This window comes from Euprymna scolopes, chromosome 39, assembly GCF_053919585.1.
Source record: "Euprymna scolopes isolate OS-2025 chromosome 39, ASM5391958v1, whole genome shotgun sequence".
Lineage (NCBI taxonomy): Eukaryota > Metazoa > Mollusca > Cephalopoda > Sepiida > Sepiolidae > Euprymna > Euprymna scolopes.
This window is the reverse complement of record NC_136520.1, coordinates 758,099-782,500: the sequence shown is the minus strand read 5'-3', so window position 1 is coordinate 782,500 and position 24,402 is coordinate 758,099. Positions and strand designations below refer to the sequence as shown.

Genomic DNA, 24,402 nt, shown 5'->3' with positions numbered 1-24,402 from the left:
AACGGAAGACAATTCCACAAACGTGCAGTTCTAAGCTTTGTTCATGGAATCTACACTTAGATTTAGGCACAGATAAAGAGTGGGGGAAATTATTTTTAGTATTTTCTGCTAGACGGGTGTTTCTTGTAAAAGTTTGGCGAGGGGGAACCATAGATTGGAGCTCAGTCAAGGACTTGCCATGACAATAATGATAAAGCAACGACAAACACGCAATATCTCTTCTGTGAGAAAGAGGTTGCAGGGAAGAGAAAAGGACATTCCTATAAGGCTACAAAGTCTATTTTAAACTCTATCAAGGCAGGATAAGTCCTTTCTAGCAGCTCCTGCCCATATGTGGCAACAGTACTCAATCCTTGGACGTATCTGGCTCTTATATAGATAGAGAATTGCATCAGCAGTGAGATATCTACTGGAACGATAGAAGGATCCCACCATTTTTTCCAGCAGCCTTGGCAATGAATTTAATGCATGTGTTCTATTTCAAATCAGGAGTAAATGTCAAGCCCAGAAGCTTGCCAAAACATGAGGCCTCCTCAAGAGAAGAGCCATTCATTTCAATTGATGCCAGATGGGGATCAAGGCGTTGATGATGTAAAGATAAAAGCTTGGTTTTAGATGCATTAAAAGTAACAAGCCACCTTTTTCCTCATTGTATCACTTGCTCAAGATCAGAGGAGAGAGAATCGGAGAGAACTTGGTCGTTTACGGTCTTAGATGTGCTACATAGATAGTAATGTCATCAGCATAAATGTCTAATGATTAGAATGTCACAGTGATTCCTAATTTGATACTGACAGGAACAGTTTTGACAACTCAGTCTTTTGTGTCCCATCAACACTTGTTTAGGTGTTTTATCAATGCTATTTCCTTTTTATGGAATTATCAGACAGTATGTATTGTGGGATTGTAGTTTCATATTTGCAAATAGGTTTCTCCTATTCTATAGAAAAATTACTCTAATTAAATCCTTTAAAATATTTTAAATTGTTTTTAACCCTTTTTATGCTGATAAAAACGTTTTATCTTTTTTAGAACATATTTGTCAAACGTACCTCAATCCTCATACTCCTATGCTTTCTTAGATACATCTTTTCTCAGAAACAGGGACAAAAGAGAGAGAATTACAAAGAATATTTATCAATTATCTTTTTCTTTTTTTATGGTAAAGTGACAATAAAAAGGGAGAAATAATAAATAAACTCATGAAAAAATCTAAACATGGAATAAATAAAATATGAGATAAGTAAAAATACACAGAGATTAATTGTCAACATGTAATTAAGAGAACAAAATACGGTAAAAAACGAAAACATATGCAAATGATAAAGAAAAAATGGCTAGGAATATTTTAGGCACATCAACACTAATCTGCTACTGACAGGAACAATTACAACAACTCAGTCTTTTTCATCCCATCAATACTTGTTTAGGTGCAGTATCAATGCTATTTTCTTATTATGTAATTATCAGACAGTATGTATTGTGTGATTGCAATTCTGTGTTAGATGAACATTGGATTAGGCAAGCTTATCTCACAGTTCTGAGCTGCCACCATCCATTTTGTGTGTAGTTTATAAAGTGCAGGCTTTAGTAAAGGTATTTTTTGTTTAAACAAAATGATACATCTCCACTAAGATTTAAATAAAAACATAATGGGTTCAATATATTCCGTGATCATCATTTTATAAATACTGAAAATTTCATTAAAATTGGTTAATTTCCTGATTTTTGGTGAATTTTTAGGTAAAGGGAGGGGTCAAAATGTTTATAAATTTTGAGCATCAGCATTCATTTTGCACGTACCTATAAACACATGAGCAAAAAATTTAAACATGAAATAAGTAAAAATACACAGGAATTGTCAACATGTAATTAAGAGAACAAAATAGGGAAGAAAACGAAAAAATAAGCAAGTGATAAAGAAAACATGGCTAGGAATTTTTGAGGCATCGATCTTTAGACCCAGTGTACAACCAATCTGTCAGTAGTAGGCTGTAAACGTCTTTAAACAGTGTGTTCATTGTACTGTATAATCACAGAAGTATAGGAGAATGAAGACAAGAGAGTATGAATTAAGGTAAAGAGAAAACATCCTCTTTTGACTCTAAGAGTTAAAAAATTCTTGTTTTTTAATTACTCTTTTAGCATGTTCTGCGAACTATTTTTCAATTTAATTATCGATCAAGTGGCCACAGAATTACATTTTATAAATTATTTTTTATCACATATTAAAGGCTTATTTTTTGCAGATAACTTTCCTCTAAAAATTTAATGTAAAATTATTACCCGCTTTTTTACAATAACCAATGTAACGATTTTGTATGTCACTAGAAAATACATTTATTTTGGTTCCATGACAATATTTTAGATTTCATTGTGGACGGCATTTTCTTTCAATAAATTTAACATAAAATGATTACCTATTCACAAATCATAACTATTTCTGGACAGAATTGCAGAACTTATTTTGGTTTGCTTAGATAATTTGGAAAATACTTTGTAACTATTGTTTTCTATTTTTAATATTTTTTCACTTTTTTGTAAAAGGGTTAGGTATTGCTCATAAAGACTATACATGTACGGTGATTTACATTCATTTGCCAGTTTCAGTTGCAAGGGTAAACGAGTAGGTTAAAGGATCATTTAGCTATCATTTCTGGTGAGGTTCGAATCTGGAGGAGAGTAGGCAAAAGCTTGACCAGAATGCAGTGGTTCAGATGACAGGTGGGTCACAACAAAAGATGCAGTGCAAAAATACATATTATGTAGTGAATTTACTACATATCAGGCTATGAATAAAAACTAAGGTAAAATCATATAACAAATGTGTTCAGGGAAACTTAGTGTTTTAAACATTATGCTCAAGTCAAGGGGGGGGGGTTAACTATTCTTATTTTGCAACAAAAAATTCCTTTGGTTAATTAAATTTGAAAGTAGTTAACAACGGCCCCTCTTAATGTTTAAATGAATTTCAAAAATATAATGTTCAGAGAAGCTTTAAGAAAAATATATATTTAGTATTTGTATATTTCTTTCAATAAATTTAACATAAAATGATTATCTATTCACAAATTACGACTACTTTTGGACAGAATTGCAGAACATATTTTGGTTTTCATATGTACTTTGGAAATTACTTTGTAACTTGGTTTCATTTTGTTGTAAAAAGTTTAGGCTTTGCTCGTAAAGGCTATACAAGTAAGGGGCCACAGAATTACAATTTTTAATTATTTTTTATCACATATTAAAGGCTTAATTTTTGCAGATAACTTTCTTCTAAAAATTTACTGTGAAATTATAACCTGTTTTTTTTACAATAACCAATGTAACGATTTTGTGTGTGTAACACTTGATATATATATATATATATATATATATATATATATATATATATATATATATATATATATATATATATATATATCACTAGAAAATACATTTATTTTGGTTCCATGACAATATTTTAGATTTCATTGTGGACGGCATTTTCTTTCAATAAATTTAACATAAAATGATTACCTATTCACAAATCATAACTATTTCTGGACAGAATTGAAGAACTTATTTTGGTTTGCTTACATAATTTGGAAAATACTTTGTAACTATTGTTTTTTATTTTTAATATTTTTTCACGTTTTTTGCTCATAAAGGCTATACAAGTAAGGGAATTTACAAGCTACATTTGTTTGCCAATTTCTGTTGTAAGGGCAACCGAGTGGATTAAAGAAAAATTCTTTTGGTGGTACTTGAATCTGCGCAGGAGTCAAATGCTTTGCCAGAACAAAGTGATTTCGAGGACAGATGTTTTCCAAACAAGAAGTATGCAGTGCAAAAAAATATAATATTATGTAGTGAATTTACTACATATCAGGCTATGAATATGTGGACATAAAAGTGAGACTAACCTTAGCTCTCGATGTAAGAGGGTTCGTTTGTGTCTGCCATGTAGGGCAGTAATTGATCCGAAGAAAGAAACACCGCCATTACGGTGAGTCAGTCTTATGGGAAACACAATCTTGTATCTGCGAGCATTGGCGAGAGGTGAACTTAGCCGTATGCAAATTAGTTGGCATTTGCTGGCATAAAGGTGACAACAGGAGACCACTTGGAAAATGGTGTGTAGTGAACTACAAAGCAGTTTTATTATTGAGTGCGAAAATCAGTGGTGTCTTGAGATGATTGTTTCTGTAACAAACTAACGAATTTGTGAGGAGTGGGTTTCCTTCTAGGTTTTTCTTCATGGAAGCCCAAACTTTGAAGTGTTATCATCACTGGAAACTGTGTCCTTCTTACCGAGAACTGAGACTTTTTGGATCTAACATAAAGTGATTCCTTCAAACTGTTCAGCACTCAATGTGTTGAAACTAAATTGTTTTTAGCAACCTGTCTTGGAGCTGAGGAGTCTCTCTCTTCTGGAAGTAGGTGGTGCCAGGCCAACCCGTTTCTTTCCCATTGTTTGTTCCTAATTTTATGCTGCATTTTATTTGTTTTTGATTTTATGATTGTGGCCATTGAATAACCTGCACATGTTGTCACTAACTGTTATACAAGATGTTTTGAGTTGTTGCACAGTATCATTACCGTGAAACAAAGATCTATGCCTGAATTCATATTGTTTGTTCCTGATTTTACATATAGAATAAAAACTAAGGTAAAATCATATAACAAATGTGTTCAGCATAAGTGGCGAATAGTGAAACTCAGTGCCCACTATATTACCTTCAAGCCAAGGGCTGTCCCAACTATTCTCATTTAGGGCAAAAATTTATTTGGTTTATTAAAATTGAAAGTAGTAAACAATGCCCCCCTCTTCATGTTTTAATGGATTTTGAAAGAAGATACTCATTAAATTATAGTTAATACATCGAATTTTTAAATATATCGTTTTAAGCAAAACTAATACTATTCAGCTTATTGTCATATTGAAAATAAATATTTATATTTAGTAATTTATTGAGTAGGACAACTATTATTCTGTTGTTTTTTTTTGTAAAAATAGGTATATCGCTATCAAAAAAACATAAAAGCAGTCATTAAGAATAGGAAAAGCCGTCAGAAAAGGGAGATAAGCAATGTCAGTTTAGGCAGAAAGTGAGATAAGAGAGTTTAGCAAAAAAAAAAGGAAAACCCTAAGTTATTTAAATTAAATAAATTTATTTGCATAAGTATTAAATGTTTTTATCAAAAAATAAATAAATATTGCTTTTTAACAAGAAAAGATAATTAAATAACAAAGCAAAAACAGGCTGAGGGAGAGAATTATATTTAAAAAGTCGGGGAGTACAATTGTTTGTTCTTTTTCTTGTTGTCCAGTTCTCTTAGTTATCGTTTTTGCTTCTCAAGGATGTTTTGTAGGAACCATGGTTTACCATCAATGTTATTTTAATGTTAAAGATGAAAGTTATTTTTGTATGGGTCACTTATGCATTGTTATAAGGGATATTGTTTCATACTCATTTAGCAAATAGCTCATTTTGTTTTAGATAGGAATTTGGTATAAATCATTTGACTTGAACATATTTGGTATATTTTTATTTGGACTGTTTGCATGATTTCCTACTTTTAGCTAGGAATGCTTAATATCTAGTTTAAATTTTTTTTATGGATTACGAAAGCTTTAAAATTAAAAAAAAAACTTGGCTGGAGGTTTAACCATTTATAATATGGGGAAAAAATTAATATAATATTTAGTAAATCCTAAAAAAATAAAAATTAATCTGACTTTGTAAAGAGTAGCAATTTTGTTCTAAGCTTATGGGTCGTTCGTAATTGACTATTCATCCTGCCATTGTGAAAAAGGATTATTAAATATAATTAATACAAATAGGGCATTTTATTTTTTTGATAAGAAACTGGAAATATTAGGAAACGCCCATTCTTAGTATAGGCTATGCTGAGTGACTTATAAATATTTTTTATTTGGGAAAGTTTAAATGTATGGTGCTTTTATTTAACAGTATTTTGTTATTTGGATTCAGATAAATACTGAACACTAAAATATTAAGATTTTAAATCGTTTTAATTTTAAAATAAATGGCAAGTAAAACTGCATGGTGGTCTAGACACTTGACAAGAAGGAAATTATTCTTTAAAACTAAAACTCTTTATAACGATAAGACGCAGCAGCTTGCATTGCTGCTGTAGTAAAAAGATAAATGCCCACTAAACATTTGGGGTGTTCACAGTCCTTGGTTATAGAGATGGAGAATGTAAATAGTGGAGTTTTTTCTTTAGATAATCCAAACTTTTCTGAGAAAATGCAGACAACAAATTAAATTTCCTAGAGTTGAAATATTACTTAACCATAAGAGATGAGAGGATATAACAAGCTTTTGACAATGGTTCTGAAAATTTAGTTTGACAGTAATGGTCAGATTAGATTTGGAGAGGACAAATTTAATTTTTACTTATCCATTTTATTTTCTGTCATGTTTCAAATAAAAAATCCTCTTATCAATCATAATAAAGTTATTATTTAGAAACCCATTCTTAATATAGGGAAGCAAGTCCTTGCTTACTAATATGTACTTCCACTTAATTATTTAAGAAACAAAAACGGCATTTTGAAGCATGGACCGAAAAAAAAAACGAAAAAGTGGTAAAAACAAAAATATAACAAATAAATGTGGCCAAAAGTAAGAAAAGTAACTCTTCTAACTACCTGGAAAAGTTTTGTTTTTAACTTATTTTGAAGCGTTTATTTGCTTTCAAAAAGTAATGCTGCCGAATATGTTAGAACAAGACTGAAGTATTTAAATTGGGAAGTCCCAATAACGACTCAAAAACTTCTTTTTTAAATTAGACAAAATACTGGTATAAAACGACCCAATATGTCATAGTGACACTTTAAAAAATTGTTATGCCATCTTTTGTTTTGTAAATTGTTAGGTCAAAGTACAGAATAGTTAACAACACGTGGGCTCTGCACAACCCCCACCCAAAATAAATGTGACCAAGCAAAAACAGATATGACCCCCCCTCGCTCCTCTTAGCCCTGCCACAAAATATTGAAACAGAGAACGATTATATATCTTTTGAACTGCTAACTGGTTATTTTACATTAAATTTATATAAGAAAATGATTCCTCAGTTTAATATCTTAAATATTTATTACTACAAGCCCTTGTACCCCCTTAATGTAAATATGCCCAACAAATCCGACAAGCAGCAAAGTCCCACCCCTACACAGTAGAGATTCCTAGATGTAAGAAAGTGTTCTACTCTGATAGTTTCTTCCCCAGAACTGCTAGATTTTTGAATTTTCTTCCAGGTTGCTGCTTCTCCAACTGTACTGGCATGCAGAAGTTCAAGTGTAATGTGAACAAACATCTTGCTGCTCAACTCTCTTCATAGTATCCCTACACCTTATGTCTCTGATAGTAACTCCTACATCAAAGTGTACTGACGAAAGTGTAAAAAAAAAAAAAAATGTTCCTTTTTTGCTGACAAATTTTTTAAAGTCTGTCGAAACGTAAAAGTGCCAAAAAGTAAATTTTAAAATTTTTTAGGATGTAATCTATGCTTGGTTAGATAGTAAAGATTTACGAATATTTGTGTTCTGTTTGTTGGTGATGCCCAAGAAATGGGTGCACATTTTATGTAAACATTATAAAAGAAAGTGATCCCCATTTGAAAATGTAAAATATCAAATAAAACATCAAAAATCAAATGAAATCCTCCAGCAACATTTTAGGTAGACAAAGAAAAAAAAGATTTTTTTTTAAATGCTAAAACAATTAAATATCGAAAAGCAGTTTTTGTGATCAGTATGCTCACAATTCGACTAACTTCGAATTAAATTATTGTGTTTATTATAACATTATTTTCTCAGAAATTTCATGAGTTTTACTTAAGTAAACTCATTTTTGACAAAAATCTAAATGTCAGATTTAAAAAAATATTTTCAGGAGAGTTTTTTTAATTGGAGATTCAAACATTTGGTGCTTGTTTACAATTGGGCCTATAGGCTCAACTATGTTACTTACCTTCAATGACCTCTGGTTTGGGGAGACGGATGCAAAAGCGCTTTTTCCTTTGTGATTGCAATCATGTGACCTTGGATCATGATTGTAATCATGTGATCTTTGATCATGTTATACAATGGCTTATTTTTCCCCTCTTTTCTCTTTACATTTGGTTCCTACCATCACAGTAATTATTCTTTTCTAACAATTTGATTTGTGGCATTGATTAACATTTACAGGACTTCAAGAACTAATACCTTGGATGCAATAAATGGCAATCTGTTGCAAGAGATATCTGAATAAAGAAGGTAAGACGATTTTTTCTTTCTTTCTCTGCCAGTTGCAATTGATGTGTCTAGAATAATTCCTTAAATTTAGACCTAAGTCCTTTGATTCTACATTTTGTAGCTTCTTAGCAAAGATTCACAACACAAGGAGGGCAGACAATCGACTTTCCACCCTCGAGAAAAATAATTTAAAATTATCACTTTTTTAGGTTTTGGGGATGATGAAAATGAAAATAACGTTTACAATTCTGGCAAACGAGTAATTTCCAAGATACAAAACAATGTTACTTTTTAAAAAGTGGGCGATCACTTTTCTAAAATAATTGATCGATCGGGAATTCCCAGAAGATAAAGCTATAGAAGTAAGTAACATCGCAACAAGTTGCCTTGTTGCGACCTAGATATCTCTAAGGTCTGGTAGACTGAAATGCGCTAAACCTGTCAAAGAGTTGAACAACCCTATGCGGCATTGTAGCAGAATTAGCAATAACCGAAATGAGGGGAAATAGAGAGCTTACCTCAGATACGTCTGTTGTGTTTCAGCCTGAGTGGAAGACAGAGTTCTAAGATGGTGTTCATGGGTTTTTATTAGTGTTTACCCCATGCAATTATCGTAGAATCTGTCTGCTCTCACGCGATTATGCAAATACATAATTCCCGGCCACTGGAAAGCAGTCACGGGGCATCCTGCAGATTGAGTGTAGGTAGTTCTGACGATTGGATTGTTCTTTGTGACGAACCACATAGTTTTTTTTTCTTTCTGTTTTTTTTTGTCTTCTTTCTCCACGGTTATTACAGACAAGAAATCCCTCTCTTCTAGAGGTGGGCGATACTGACTATTTTCTATCTGTGTTCCTGATTTTTTTTGTTTTGCCTACTATATTTTGCTTCAAGCTATTTCAGCACGACTATGGCGAAAGTGCGGATAAGCAGTAATATTATCAAGCCGTTCTCTAGCAAGGGAGACGTTGTAGCATGGCTGAAAAAAGTGAGACTTGTCGCATAACTTCAGCAGATGGATGATGTAGTGAGTCTGTAACCTTTATATCTGGAAGATGATGCACTGGCCCTCTACATGGAAATAGAGGAGGATGATCAAAAAAAGATAGACCAGATTGAGGCCCGATTAAAGGAGGCATTTACCGATGACGCATTTGCAGCATACAGAAAAATAACTACGCTTAGATGGGCTGGCGAATGTGTGGATGTTTACGCCAAAAAAATCAGACAGTTGATTGGATTGGCCGGATTCACAGGAGATGGCTTAGAGAGAATCACAAAATTGACTTGTATCACTGGGTTCCCGACGCCATCTCAATTGCTCTTCAACAGCTGCCGAACATCAAAGCCCTGACCATGGGGAAGTTAATGTCAAGAGCGAGAATTTTGACGATGACTGGGGAACAAAATCAGGACGTGGTTGTGGCCACATGCTCACTCAACAACAGGGCCCAGAATATTCCTGTTAGTGTGACCTGTTTCAAATGCAATGTTAAAGGCCACCTTGCAAAGGACTGTCAAAAATGTGGAACACGGTGTTACCGTTGCGGTGAGAGTGGACACTGGGCTCGGAACTGCTCGGGAAACGAGCAAGGGAAGGATGCATAAGCGCCAGTCTCCTTCCCCACTAAGATACACGACACTTCCGGTGATAAGCATCGATATTGACAGGGCAGGATGTTTGGCGCTTATTGATACAGGATGCTCTAGGATGATTTTACATACAGACCGGTGCCGGTCTTGGAGAAAGACGAATGTGAATGTCAAAACAATTGGTGGAATGTCCCATGCATGCTGCGGTGTTGGAGTGGTCTCTGTGTCCATTGATGAAGGTGTGTTTGCCAGAATTGATGTGTTGGTGGTGCGTAGCAAACCACTGGGGTTTGACTTACTTCTAGGGGTCAACGCCATAAAAGCTCTAGGAGGTGTCGTTGTCAAGCCTACAGGATCAGTGCAGCTGGGCGGTAGAAAAAATATTAAATACACAGCCATTTCTATTAATGAACCAGATTTCACTGCCACCTTTGACTATCAAAACTGAACATGGACCGCATCGTGGAAGTGGTCTGAGGACCACTCTCCTGAAAGGCTACACAATCGAGTGTCAGAATACCCAGTGCTGGCAGAAATCCATGAGGAATACACACAGGAGCTCCACACCTGGATAGATAATGGTTGGCTTGTGCCGTACTCAGAGGATAAATTGGGACCCCCCCCTAAAGGCCTAATTCTCCTGATGGCTGTGATACAGCAGAACAAAGCCAAAGTGTGCCCGGTGATGGACTACTGAGAGCTAAATCATTACGTAGACGCATTTACGGCCAATGCAGATGCTTGTGCAGCTAGGCTGCGCAAATGGAGACAATAAGGTGCTAACATGTCTCTAATGGACCTCAGGAGAGCATACCTACAAGTCTGGGTCTATGAGACACTGTGGTCATACCAGACTGTGGAAATCGACGGGAAAAAATACTGTCTGACCCATCTGGGGTACAGTTTGAATGTGGCTCCCATGATAATGAGAGCAATTGTCAGCGAAGTATTATCTCAGGAAGAAGTTGTAAGCCACGCAGCATCTGCTTACATTGATGAAATTTTTGTCAACGAAGACATGGTGCCCGTGACCCGTGTAAGAAAACACCTAACGCAGTTCAGGTTGGAGTGCAAGAACTCGGAGCTGTTGAAGGACGGTGCATGAGTGCTGGGATTGGCGGTCAAGATGGAACGCAGTGAACTGCGGTGGAAGTGAGGAAATGCAATTCCAGAGACTCCTAGCATTGTTACATGATGAACGTTTTCCCTGTGTGGTTGACTTGTCGGCACTTTCCGGTATGCGGTTGGCTTCATGTGGCTTGTGGAATACTTAGAAGAGTAAGTTCAGTAACGGAGGACTGGGATGATGAAGCAAGGGACACCATACTGCATCGTATGATGTTCAAAACCTTAGAATCTGTGCAGCAGAATGATCCGGCCCAGGGAAATTGGTGTGTGGACAGCAAAGACCTGAATGTATGGGTGCAACCATGGAGATGCGTGAAACTGTGTTGGAAGATGCATGTTGGCTGCGACCTGAAGATGATTCTCAATATATCAATTTAGCTGAACTGGATGCCGTATACCATTGGGCCTCGGACACGCTAACTGGAAAGGCACGAGTACGCACCGAAGCAGCAAGCGAGATGCTTATTAGGAGGCGATTAAGCACTCTCAAGGAGCTCGTGAAAGAATACGGGCTGACAGTGGACATGATGCTAGTTCCATCAGCACAAAACATTGCTGACTGATTGACACGAGTACCAGAGTGATAGTCTGAGGCAATGAAAAAGAAAAACGGGCTTGACCCAGTGATAGGTGCGGTTCACACAGACGAGCTGGATGAGAGTCAAATCATGGCTATTCACAAAGGTAGTGGACATCCGGGGGTGTGACGCACTACCTACTTTGTCAGGAGAAGTTGCCCAACCACGACAAAAGCAACCATTAAAACGGTCATACGGAAATGTGAGGAATGTCAGTCCATTGACCCAGTGCCAGTCAGGTGGGAAAAAGGAAAGCTGAAAGTTAACGAGAATTGGCAGAGAATTGGAATGGATATCATGCATTATGGCACCTTCCACTTTTTAACTCTAACAGACTGCGGTCCATTGCGTTTCTCCATTTGGAGGAAATTGGCAAAGCAGGACTCAGCAAGTGTAATTAATCAGTTGAAGGCAGTGTTCCTCGAACATGGCTCGCCACATGAAATCCTTTTAGACAATGACACGCCTTTCTGCAGCAATGCGTTGCAAGCATTTGCACATAAATGGGGAGTTCACTTGCGATTCCGTTGTGCATACGCTCCAGTTGGGAATGGCATAGTGGAGCGATGTCAACCGACAGTGAAATGAATAGCGGCTAGCATGCGCTGTCTCATATAGGAGGCTGTCTACTGGTATAACATCACACCAAAAGATGACACATCTCCCTTCACTGCGCCTGCCAACAGGATTTATCGATAGGAAGTTCGAGTAAAGGAGACCAATCTCGCAACTGCGTCCCCAGGTCCCAAAAGACCACAAAATCGATGTACCACGAGGTTCGGCAAGGGTGAGGTGACCAAGGTAATCAGCCGTCAATCGATTTTGGTAGACGGTGTGTCTCACCACGTGAAAGATCTGCGCCCTCGCCATTATGTTGTTACATCGATGGAAGAGGAATACTCAGACAGTACAATGTCTTCTGAAAGGACAGAGAGTATGATACAGGATGACGGAGAGGATTTTGAGCCATATAATGCACATACTGAAGAAGCAGAAGAGAGACCACCCGTTTGCCTATGGAATAGACTGGCAGTAATAACAGTGGTAATGAGGAAGATAGCAAGGAGGAAGTGCTGCCTCTAGTTCTTCAAAGAAGTACCTGACAAAGACGACTGCCCCCCCTGCCCCATTTGTGATCATGAGATCAGGTAGGAGTGTAGCAGAATTAGCAATAACCGAAATGAGGAGAAATAGAGAGCTTACCTCGGACCGTCTGTTGTGTTTCGGCCTGAGCGGAAGAGAGAGTTCCAAGATGGCATTCATGGGTTTTTATTAGCTTTTATCCCATGCAATTATCATAGAATCTGTCCACTTTATGGGCGTCTGTATGGTGGGGCGGGGTCAACGTACAATGAACACTATTTAACGTAAAATGAGCGTCACCATGTTGACCCCCCCCCAACAAATGGTCAGTGGGAGGGCATGACAATCGACTTTGAAAAATAAACAAAAAAAAAATGGCCAAACCTTTTTTTTCTTCTTAAATAGAATGTTTTTGAGGCTGGAAAGTCGATTGTCTACCCTTGATGAGCCTACATTATAGACAGGCGTCGCTATTAGCCTAACATGTGAAATAAATTTGGTGCACAAATCCTTCGATAAAATGTGTCATAAAATTTGATTTTCTTATATTAAAAAAAAAATGCTTGATCGATTTACGTGATTTTCGGAATATGATATTTTGGTGCGGTAATAGGTACGTACATCAAACGTTTTTAAAGATTTTTCTTAAAAAAAAAAAAATTTACATACCCAATTTTAAACAAGCACCAAACTTTTTTTATTCACGTTTATTATAAAGCATGGTGGAATCAATATTTTTTTTTATTGAATTGCAATAAAAATAAACTTATTTTAATGTTTGAGATCATTTTAAAAGTTATTTAATAAATTTTTTTAAAGTGTAAAAAAAAAATGAAATAAAATAAAACTTACCTTTTATTCTAGGAATCCAATACGAAAAAAATGCGTGTTGAATTTTTTTTCACTTTTGTGTTCAAAACAGAAAATTTGTTTTGTTTTCTTTAGTAAATTGATACAACTTTTGTTTTTGTGTGTTTAATTCATTAAGAAATAAAATTATATGAAAATATAAAAGAATCAAAATTAATAGATGAAAAACACGATTTAAACGTAAAATTATTTACAGAGAAAAATCAACTAGGAAAGAACAATGAATTTAGGATCGTAAGACGGTGTAATCATTATTTTGTTCCTCATGTTAAAATGTCCGTTCATTAAGTATGCCGAATTGTTTTCCTAGATTATACCAGTGGGGGGTCGTAAAATACGCTTAAATATGATATTTTCATTTTCCAGATTTCGTATATATTATTATAGATTTCTAAAGTAAAACAAAATGGTGCTGGGACCAGCACTGCTGGGTGTTCAATATAGAGTTCTCAGATTTTAGCAGTATTTCGCATTCGCGAAAGGCTAGCTCTGCTAGACAGCTGCGACTAGTGTCGCACAAAATATTCCTCTTTGCAGAAATATTCTCCTTTTACGGGCCGACGAAAACTATTTAATGTTTACTTTTTACAATTTCTTTTTACAGTTTGCTTTTTTTTTTTCTTAAAGAGAGAAAAAAAAAAAAAAAAAAACTAAAATCCATACAGGAAGGCGCATTTTGTTTACATGTAAAATTAAAAACGCGAGTCATTCTTGGGTTAACCTGTACGGATAAGGTCCCGACGTCCTGCCTTGTTCTGAATTCGGGGAAAAATCGTCTGATGTAAGCGGTGTCGAGGCGAAAAATTACTCCTTCAATAAAGTGCCGAGTTTTTAACTTAAGAAGAAAAAAAAAACAGTTCAAATAATTAGATTGTTTTTTATTTTCACAGTTCAAATAATTTGAATTTTTTAAAAAATAAACAGTTCAAATAATTAGTATTTTTTACCCCTTTATAAATTCCACAAATAATAAGAATTTTTGGTATACCGATATTTTTTTAATTCAACAATTCAAATAATCAGAATTAAAAAATAAATGAATAAACAGTTCAAATAATTAGAATTTAAAAAAAACAAGGGCGATAGCCATTAGTCGCGTGCTCTCATGTAATGAATGAATGAATGAATGTAGGATTGACATGAAATTGTTAAAGATAAACTAAAATGACTGAAAAATGGGCTGAAATGACTTAAATAAATAAAAAGTAAATGACTTAGAATGACTTTAATGAAAACAAACAATAAAAACATAATAAATAAAAATATGTTTATCAAGGAAAGCACAGAAATTTTGGGACACCTACTGTCACTCAGATCACAGGGAACACCATTTGTTGCCAGTGTGCAATTACTTTTTCTGACTTATGTGAGAACTAGTGATAAAATAATAATCATGTATATAATAACAAGGCCGATAGCCATTAGTCGCATGCTCTCGTGTAATGAATGAATGGGTGAAAGTAGGATTGACATGTAATTGTTAAAGATAAACTAAAATGACTGAAAAATGGGCTGAAATGACTTAAATAAATAAATGACTTAGAATGACTTTAATGAACTTAACGATGAATTGAATGACCTTAAGAATGACTTGAATGCTTAAAAACTAACTGGAATCCTTCAAAAACAACTTGAATGATCTGGAGAATGACTTGAATCGCTTTGAGACTGACTGGTTGTAAAGTGGGTGATCATTTTACATTAAATTAATACAGAAAAGTGATCTCCCACTTTTACACTTTGATCTTCATATTTGATTTATTCCGTTTAAAGAAAAAAATTACAATTAAAAAATTTCAATATAAAATTAAAAGATTTAAAAAGTAAAATCTCCAAAAGACAAAACAAATTTAGGCACAAGGCCCTATAAGATCTGGGGAGGGGAGTGTTGCAGGGTCTTTGTAACTAACGAAAACATTGGAGTCTTTGGTGACTTACTCTTGACTGGCACCATTTACCACAATACCTCATTCACTCTGCGGAATCTAAAGCTAACTAATGAATTCCCAGCGTTTTAGCCAAAAGCATATATTTACAATTTCTCCGTGTGTGTGTGTGTGTGTGTGTGTGTGTGTGTGTGTGTGTGTGTGTGTGTGTGTGTGTGCGCGCGCGTGTGTGTGCGCGCGCGTGTGTGTGTGCATTTTTTTAAAATATAAATGTGTATGTGTGTGTGTGAAAAAAGTTCAATTCATTGGAAAAATAAAAGTTCATGTTGGGGAGTGGGGAAAACAACCTAGAAATAATGATCAAATAAAAATTCCTAGTGCGTTGTTAGTAAGGTCCCTCCCTGAGCTAATCTAAGTAGTTAGATCGCCTCCTGTTTTCCGGGGCACCGAAAACAAGCAGGGAGATTCCTAGGGGGGATTGGGGTGGATTCTTATCGGGTATTGGGGGAAAAAATAAATAAGCATAAAAAAAATAAAGAAAGGAGGGGTAGAAGGCGATCTCCGAGTAAGGGTTGACCAGGGGTGACAAAACAAAAGACGGGGGGGGGTAATGATAGGGTAGTCTCACTACGGTAAATATCCAGATCCGCTACTACAGAACACCGACCACTCTAATTTGTTTGTTTATAGGTAATTGAGGTCGCTGACAACGAATCTGATAGTCAAACTTGGGGAAAATTTACCGTTTGCATGGTATTAACCCCCGAACCCACGAATAATTTTCCACCATTTTGCAGCTTCCGTTTACGCTACGTGCGTGCGCTGCAGCATGGACGACGGCTTGCTTCACCTAGCAAACTGCCTTCTCACATGGCGTACCAATCAAAATATTATGGACTGACATTTTTTTTAATGACTTACAGTTAAAGAAAAGTACAACAAATTGGGGGACTTTTTTTTTTGTCTCACGTAGTTTTTAACGTGGTTTACAAAAACGTAAGCACCAAACATTTTTATGTTTTTCATTCTTTTTTTTTGCGGGAGGGGGATTCAATTATAGAACTTATGTGGCTTAGTAGGTGCTTTTGCAGTTTAGTTAAACGGTTTTCCGTAAGTAACGCACCGACATTTACCAATTAGAACACTATTTAATATATTCCGAAGATTTTACTGCTTACATAGGTATGATAATCAAAATTCGTGTATTTCATTAAGAGAATTAAAAAAAATCGATCGACTGGATTTTTTGTTTAACGAGTTTAAGTGAATGTGTGTTTTTAGTTAGCTAATGTGTGTTTTTAGTTAACTATGGAGGACAAAAAATACTCATTTTGGTTAACAGCACGCAATAAAAAAAGATACATTAATTATGTCCCTTTGACGAATCCGTATTTGATAAATTCCAAATTAGCAGTAGCAACCTTTAAGTTTATGGCGCAAAACGCGTTACGAAAATGTGATTTTCTATGACCCTCGCTTTAAAAAATCCTTTTATTTAAAAAAATACATGGAATTTGAAATATAAATATGGATAAATTCTTAACAATGAATAATGGAACTACCCATTTAATAGTATTTTTTATAGGTAAGTGATTTTTGGGGATTTATATATATACATATATTTATCGAAGCAAGTCAAAATATGTTGATTTTCTTTAAATCTTTTTTAAAGAAAACCGATTAAAAAAAAAACAAATATTGCATAATTTGCTATTAAACCTGTTATCTTTTTTTAATTTGGTCTTTGGTCCTTTAATTGAAAAAAGAATTAGGATCTGAATTACATTTTTCAAGTAGTTATAAGCTTCGAAAGATAGTAAGTTGAATTATAAAAGTTATTAACATTTTTAATGGCCGCTTCTGATGCCACTGTACCAACGTGACACGCATATGAACTGATTTAAAATAAACTAAGATGAATGTACAAATGTATAACGATTTTTTTAAATTTTGACCTTCTTTTTTTTCTCCCTCCTCCATTAAAAACTATTTTAACCAGCTGAAGACCTTAAAAAGAACGGTTCATAAAAAGTCCAATCATTTGAGACCCTTAGCACTGTCTATAAATTTTAGGTTCGGTGGAGATAGAGTTTGGAAATATGGAGGCAGACAGACAGACATAAAACTTTTTATACATTAGATTTAGTAAACTGAATAATCCATATACTCCTCATATGAAAACTTCAAAACTGAATATTTGACATCAACAACTCAAATAATCGGACGGAATTGCACAAACGGCAAAGTAAGCCAAAGACAAAAATAGATTTGAACCAAGGAAGCAAACTATAAGCACATGATTACATTATGAAACTTGCAACTTATTGTTATGAAACCCGATTTAGTGAAATTTATGATTCCAGAGTTAAACTTGCTAATTAATCTGCGCAAGGGAACTGTAGTACCTGTTTCTGAATGGTGTGCTCATGCGAGACATGTTTTGCGTTATCATCATTCTGACGGGTTAAAAGCTTTATTTGTCAGTTGTTCATTCTCAGGCCTTATCTCCTCATTTGAGAGGGGAATAGTTAATAATCGATAGCTGTTGCATGAGGAACTAACCAGGGTCTCTACCGTTTGGAGTTAAGCCTCTTGGGACGACTTATCTTTACAGTAAAGAATAAAAGACGAACACATGTGGAGGCATCTCGGTCGTTGTTTTTGTTTAATCCGTAGGCATCCTAAGAAATGATACATGGTGATAGCGGTGGGTTAAAACGATGTCCAATAAAGAAAAAAAGTGGGGGAAAAACAGATAAGTGACGTTTAATTTTTTGTTTAAATTTGTATCTACGTCATGCAGAGAATAAAAAAAAGATAAAAATATCGGAAGTGCAAGTGGGCATGGATAAAATAAACAGTAGCTGGCATAAGAGCACCATCACCTCTATGTATGGAGGAGAATTTGTCAATGAGAAGGACGTTATTCAAACTAAAATGGCATAACTATATGCAATTATTACATATTTGACGAGACAACCAGTACAATATCAAACGACACTTTTGCTTCACACGTTGAGAGACTAAGCTTTGAAAGTGTACTACAGGTTTCAATTTTCAACGCCCGAAGAGGGAAGAACGCCCACCAAAATTATTCAGACGTTTTATAAATATGCTATAGAGGAAACAAATGAAACCTACAAGCGGTACGTTTTTCACACAAGAGAATCAGAGACCATGGAATCCTTTATTACGGCGCTTCGGACGTTGGTAAAAACGTGCAATATTTGTGACAATTGCATTCCCTCAGTACTCAGAGATCTAGTAATGCTGGGAATACACAAGCCCCAGACACAAGCTGAGTTATTAAAAATTGTCGGAAATTTATCTTGTTTCCAGATAAATTCGACGTGAAAGTAACTAGCCTGAAAAAAATAAAAGCATGAAATAAAAAAGGGGGTAAAGGATGAAATATAAAGGTCTTGATTCAAAACGAAGAAGAGATTTTATTTACAATAAAATTAGTTTCAAATTTTTCCCTTTGCGGGCATTAAATTAAAAAAACGCCAAGGTAACATATAATGAAAAAAATAACACGCTGGTTCTTATATTAAAATCTTGTATCCATGAACGGATGCAATAATATGATGCAAAATAGTATCTCCTAATCACACTCTCATAGGAAATAAATTTTAGGACCGTACTCACAAATTGAAAGCCAGTCAGGCACGTGCCATTTTCTTTTTTTTTTTGTTTAAAGTCCTTTTAGAATTTTCTCTCCTCCATTTGCGAGCAAACCGTAGCCATGCAGATGGATTTCAGAAGCATGCCGCGTCGCATGTCCAGGGTATTCTTGCCGGGTTTTCTTCTTTGAAGGAGGTTCCAAAATTCTTTATCACGTAAAATAAGTTTTTTTTTTTAATTACACTCCTTCCAAATACGCGCAAAACATAGCAACATAGATAATTTTCAGAAGCATGCCTCGTCGCATACACGGGGTATTCTTGCCGGGTTTTCTTCTTTGAAGGAGGCTCCAAAATTCCTTGTCTGCACCGGGCAATGAACACGCATTTATTCTCCACGCTGCTGGAGCCAAAAAAGAGACCATAATTCGCGCTGGGCTCGTGACGTCATCACGGAGCTAGCATTTCCCTTTTCTTCAAATTAAAGGGAGTTTCGTACAAACCCAAAATGTACAAAGCTAACAATCATAAAAGGTACGAAATACAAAAAATCAAATACAAGAACCAGATAAAAAATAATAACTGTAAATAGGGGGATGCACTATTATTGGTACAAAAAAATTCCAACAAAATGAGACAGATTTGCAAATGTGCAGTGACATTTGTAAACTGTCTGAAAATGCTATATTACAATCTAGAATCCTAAGGCCCTAGAAAGTGACCAGAGTGGATTTCAAACCCAAGAAAAAGACATTGGCAAAAAATGAGAAAGTGCAGGGTATGTGCACTGCAACATTGGCCAATTAAAGAGTTATGTCCTGCATTTGGCAAGATATGCTATAACTGTAATAGAAAAAAACACTTTTCTACGAAATACAAATTATCAAGAAAAAAGAAAGTGCAGATTGTCAAAACACAACAATATGACCAGGAAAACGACAGCAGTAGTTGTTCAGACTATGGACATGTAGACAGTGTGACAATTAAAAAAAGGGGTAATGCTGTGAGTTCGGAGGTAATAAAAGCGGAAATGATGATGGAAGGAAAGCCAATTATTTTTCAGTTTGATAGTGGAGCATCAGTAAACATACTGAATGAGAAGCACGTGGTGGAGAAAACATTGGAGCCTTCAAATAAGACGCTTGTCATGTGGAATGGAGTAGAAGTGAAGCGATTTGGAGAGTTTCGATTCAAAATGATAAACTCTAAAACTGAACAAAAATATGCGGTCAAGTTTGTCATTGTGAAAGAGGATTTCCATCCCTTACTTGGGGCAAACGCAATTCAGAAGATGGCACTCATCACAATCAACCAGGACCAGTTCAAAATGGTCGCCAAAGTTTCCCAAATGGATGAAGTCAGCAGCAAGAACTCGGACGGCATTATAAACGAGTTCAAAGAGGTGTTTAAGGAGGAATTGGGTCAATTATCAGGGAGAGGTGCATTTGGAGGTGGATCCAGGAGTAACGCCAAATGTAGCAGCAGCACGAAGAGTACCAGTGGTACTTAAAAACAAATTATAAGTCGAATTAGAAAAACTGGTTAAAAAGAAAGTTATTGAACCAGTAAGTAGTGAGCCTACTCCGTGGGTAAGTGCATTAGCACTCGTCGTGAAGAAAAATGGAAATCTAAGGATTTGTATAGACCCAAGACCACTAAATAAAGCTCTGAAAAGGGAACATTTCCAGCAACATACTCTGAATGATTTACTGCCAGAACTGGCTGACAGCAAGGTATTTTCCACCCTGGATTTACGAGATGGATTTTGGCATGTAAAATTGGATGAAGCCAGTAGTCGCTTAATTACATTTACTACTCCATTTGATCGGTTTTGGTGGAAAGTTTTACCATTTGGGATTGTTCCAGCTCCGGAGATATTTCAAAAGGCCCTCTTTAACAATGTATCTGATTTAGAGGGGGTGATTAACAAAGCAGATGATCTTCTGGTGATTGGGAATAGAAGAAGCTCTCCGACTTGGTGCTGTCCCTGAGCATCTTACTGGTCAGGAATGGCCATAGCGTCAACACCTTGTATGCAGACGTCATAGGTGTATATGGCGTTGAATGGCGCGGTAGATGTTGAAACACTATCTTTTAGTGTGACATTATACCAGTAAAACACGTTTGGTGTGGAACATTGTTTCCTAGCAGCGACGTGCAGAGGAGGGGGTTCTAAACTTGCCTGACGTTAAATTTGAATTCAACTCCAAATCCAACTCCAAATCCAACTGTTTTCTTCTCTCTGCATTTTCCACACTAACGCCCAAAATAAAGAAGACGGCTCTTTTATAGAGAGACCCAACCACATCTCATTTGCATACTCCCTCCTCCCTCTCCTCACATCACGTGATCATCAGTCCATAAATACCAGGGGGCGGCCATTTTATTTTCTCTTTTTTTTTCTTTTCTAACATGAGCCGCACGATGCATGAGGTAAGGTTCTTAACTTTTAACCACGCCTGCCCTTTTTATTCCTGTTTTAAAAGTGCCCTTTTAAGAGGAATGTATTATATTATAGCGATACGCCAGAGACATTAAAATTAATAACATTTCAGTTACATGCACATTACCGTATACACCTATGCAAATTCTGCGGAGATAAAACTAAAACTTTGTCTTTTCGTTCAGACGTAAAACAGAGCATACCACATGACAGAGGATATCCGCTTTCTGTCCAATCAACACTCGAAGAAAAACATATTTCTAAAATCTTTTCTGATGTCTTCATTGGAGCTACCCGAAAACGTATTAAAGACGCTGCACAAAAAGTGCCTTCTTCTTTTTTAGCTAGTTGTCATGCCACGAACACATGCGACACCTCATGGAAGATAGCAATGCATATTGCATTGCTGCTAATAATAACGTTCCAATCTCAGTGGATTAATTCCTAAAAAACAATCTATTGTCATCTCAGACACATTTACGGAGAAAAGTTACCACACTACTGAAACTAACTAATATTATAAAATTTTAATTCCTTTTGTTTAAAAAGAAAAGAAATATTTATTCTAAAAGAACATTATTGCCTGTCACAGAAGGATTTCTCTTTCCCTCTTTTGGTACTGTTTCTATTTGACTCTAATTAAGAAATGTTAGAATAAATTGCTTTGACCCTTCCGGAAATAAAGGATCGTAGTTATTCCCCTTGGTCGGATGTAAGGATTCCGCCATATTGATTTTTCGAAAACACGTGTATACTTTTAAGTTGATAAAACCTTTACGAAAGGCATTCCTGTTTACTTTTCTTTTATCTTTACTTATCAATTCAATTTTAGCAACTTTAAAAAATATATATATATATATATATATATATATATATATATATATATATATATATATATATATATATATATATATATAGGCAAACTACTGTGGCCGGACAGATTCAACGTAGAACCAACAGCTCCGAATTCGGAAAAAAATCTATAAACACTGGAAATTGACGTTCGAGTATTACTTAGGCATTTTAAACAACGGGAAAATAGAAAATAATGCACAAAATCTCTTCGCCTTGATTAATTCAGTCTCAGCGACAGTATTCGAAATAATAAGCAATGCTATTGCTACAGATTACAATGGCGCCATAGAAATGCTAGACGCTGTTTACATAAAACCGGCAAACGTTATATTTAACCGGCATCAACTTCTGAAGAATACACAGAAACCGGTACAAACTATCGACGATTTCATGCAACAACTGGAAGTACTGAAGTGAGTAGAGAAAAAGACAGAAATAACCTTAAACGGAAGGCTTTAATACACGATAAAATATATACAGGACTGTTTTCTTTAGAATATAGTTCTCTACTGAAGAGCGTATAGACAAGGGGGAGATAATACACGCTAAGTCAACACGATTAAAGTTATTGGTGAAGGGGGAATAACTCTGTATCGCCATATATTACAAGTACTTGCCAAATCTTGCGAATTTCAAGCAGTAAGCGTTGAGGAGAACAAAAAAGCAATATATCCGTGATGCGCTTTCATTAGCGGCATCTCCTCCTCGTCTATTCGTCAGCGCCTACTCGATAAACCATTCTCAACTCTACAAGAGACCTTTAAAATGGCTAGGTCTCTAGAACAAGTGGAGAAGCGTACGATAAGCTTCAATAACCACCTGAACGTAGCCGTTACCGTAATTAAACCAGAAGACACTCCCTTAGCCGCTATAAAAGGAAATACCCTACTAAAAGGGATTTGTTTCTACTGTGGGAGCACACAACGTTCACGGGCGATGTGTCCTGCACTTAACGCCAAGTGTAGGAAATGTAAGAAAAATGGTCATTGGGCGAAGGTATGTAAATCTTCCTCCTCCACTGCTGCTGTTGTATATTTGTTTATATTGGAGGAGATTATATATCAAAACGTGTCATGTGTTGTCTAGTGGATGTAAGATATTTTTCTTTTAACAGACAGATAATAAACGTATAAATCGTATGTATGTTGTTAGCCAGGGGACATGATATTGACGTGTAAACTGAGTCATGTTGTATCAGACTTATCACACGGGATATTTTTACAGTTCATATATAAGAAGAATAATATATGCGTCATACCTTTTGTTTTCTTGAAGATTTCTTCTGTATCTTCCCGCTGCTCTGTGACAACCATGAAGCGATCAGCACCATATAATTGAGACAACTGTTCTTCTTTATGAAAACCATAAAACAACTCTTTATATTTTTGTAATATAAATTTATTAAAGTTGTCTCAATTGGTTTTCACAGGATCTGCGATTTCTACATTTTCTGTTCATACAGCTCGCTCCCAGCTGTCTGTCCACCCTTGTCTACGTCTGTCTGCTCTGGTGGTCAATCCTCAACTCCCCGAATCTCTCCAAAACTAACTACATCACCTGTTCTCTTACGTAACCTAATTACGTGTTTCATACCAATCTGATCCACCTAGTTATTTGTTTATTCAAATCCAAAAGAATGTTTACATCTATTTTCTATTTTCGCATTCCTTTTGTGATTTACACGTCAATCATTTCTTTCGCAATTTAATTGTTTATTCTTCTAATCATAATAACTTATCCAGTGACCATCCGTCGCTCAAATCAATTAACAAGAATACAATAACAATAATAATAATGTTTTGACCATTGCTCCCGCTTGCCACAGTTAACAGATACTATGCCATGATCACAGCCCAAAGGGTCATAACATTACACTGCTGTGTTATACGACCCGGACTCCCTCCCACCCCACCCAATCTCTCCTGACTAAGAACGGGTACCAAAGACATTACATACACGAAATGCAAAATTATTGGGCAAGTAGTGAACACTATGGTAGACTCCGGCAGCGTGGGGACGTTTATCAGCAAAAATACAGCAAGAAAGCTGAAACTTTTTATTATTCCTAAACAGAAAACCGTAGCATTGGCGG

General features: G+C 35.7%; 1 long non-coding RNA gene across 1 annotated transcript in view; it reads right to left on the bottom strand.

Moving 5' to 3' along the window:
* The window catches only part of LOC145263598 (uncharacterized), an 18,961-nt gene extending 5,047 nt beyond the window's left edge, over positions 1-13,914 (bottom strand). Inside the window, exon 1 of the long non-coding RNA XR_013864579.1 lies at positions 13,486-13,914. This is a non-coding gene — a long non-coding RNA (uncharacterized LOC145263598). The remainder of the gene's footprint in view (positions 1-13,485) is intronic.
* Between the last annotated feature and the right edge of the window lie 10,488 nt (positions 13,915-24,402).